Source organism: Alligator sinensis, unplaced genomic scaffold, assembly GCF_000455745.1.
Source record: "Alligator sinensis unplaced genomic scaffold, ASM45574v1 scaffold54_1, whole genome shotgun sequence".
NCBI classification, from domain to species: Eukaryota; Metazoa; Chordata; order Crocodylia; family Alligatoridae; genus Alligator; species Alligator sinensis.
In genome coordinates, this window is record NW_005841962.1 from 2,905,388 (window position 1) to 2,907,269 (window position 1,882).

Sequence of the window (1,882 nt, forward strand, 5' to 3'; positions counted from 1 at the left end):
CAGCTCCCTGCTGCAGCCATGGGGACTGCCCAAATCATCAAAGCGCTCCAAATCTTTGCCGAAGATTCGGAGCTCTTTGAATCGATTTGGACCTTTAAATTGGTCCCCTGATTCAATTCGGATTTGGAGATTCAGCCACCAAATTGGGCCAAATCTTCTCTGAACCAAATCACCACCCAAAGCTTCACACAGCCCTACTGAATAGTATACTTCTAGAAAACAATTAGGTGGTGTGTAGGTGCTTTGCTAAAAAGTTGTTTTCTTTCTGATCCTACTGAACCAATGACTCAGCACAGAGCTGTCCAACTGGTGGCCCCTGGGCTGTGTGTGGCCTGCAAGGAGTTAAGTTGTAGCCCTCCGGCTTCTGTGTAGCTGCTGCTCTCCTCATTGCACTGGCTGCAACAGCAGCTGGAGTACCTGGGCTCACCCTCCCTCCTCTGGCTTTCACTGCCTGCCCCCACCCCAGGGGGCAAGGGAGTAGAGGGTGAGCTGGTGACTACAAGCACACAGTGCAGCATTTACGGTGGGAAGGGGACTGCGTGGATACATGGTACAGTGGGAGAGCGGGTCTTGCATGAATGCAGTGGTGGAGGGGAAAGGGGCTTCTGCACCATGCAGTGTTGAGAGGGGGAATACCCACAGCATGCAGCCTAGGGGCCCATTGCTTGCCCTGATGCTGCCTGGGAGTGTGTAACCCCTGCTAGTATGGGCTGCAGGGCAATCAACATCTATTGCTTTGAAGGATAACCTGGACTTTTTGCATGATGAGCTGGAGGAGCACTGTGCTATTCAGTCAACAGTGACTGAATGATCTACATGGATCATTGCATTTTTTTTTAATGTACATTCAAAAAAGTTTTGAGGTCTGTTTGAAACAAAGCGAGAAGGTGGCTGTGAAATACAGTCCTCACTGGGCGCATCTACATGAGTTGCTAAATGCGCTGTAGACTAATTCTACTGTACATTAGCATGTCATGGCAAAAACCATGCTATTGTGTTAATGCACAGTAGAATTAGTCTACCGCACATGAGCATCACTTAAAAGGCATACACCAGTGCTATTGGCCAGTAGCGCTAGTTACTGCATATTTAGTTAGTACCTGTTATAGGAACTAAACACGCAGTAACCACAGCACATTAATGCACATGTAGATGTGCCCATTAAGCTACTTTTGAGGCCACTAACACTATTATCTGGTTTCTTACAGTCGCTACTCTTTATAAAAAGCTGGCTGAACTGAGAGGTACAGGAGGAAGATACGGTCTTCAGGCAAAAATATTTTAAGTGATTGAGAGTTTTACAGAATAGATGCAAAACTATTGCCTTAAATAATAGAGAAAGTAGCAATCTGATAGAATTGCTTTAGGAAACAAGAAAACTGGCCCACCAAACTCTTTCTAATCAGCTTCACGCTGTCCCTGAACCAGACATTCTGATTCCCACTTTTCATTAAATAACGATAATTTTGTTCTACATTTTATTGGATAAGTTAAATTAAATCAAATTAACAAACCCAGTGACTGTATATTCAATTACTGCCAAAGCATTTCAAAACTAATGCTCACATACATGCTGTTTTAAACTAAGCTTTAGAAAGATACCCCAAGCCAACCTTTCAGCTGCTAGGTGCAGGCATGTGGGACCCTCCAAAACCTAGTAGAGCCCGCCTCATTATTAGTAGCTTTTCCATGCAGGTGTCTGAACAAACTGGCCTGCTTTTCAGCTACCATAATCCCTTGAACCTGTATTTGTTCTCATCTAGCATATAAAGATTCCTGGAAATCCTGGAAGCTCAGGCTGCTTTTTTGTGACACTGGGGTAAACTACAAACCTCAGCACTTGACCACTAATGGTTATGTTACAATAGTGTGGAGAGCTGAA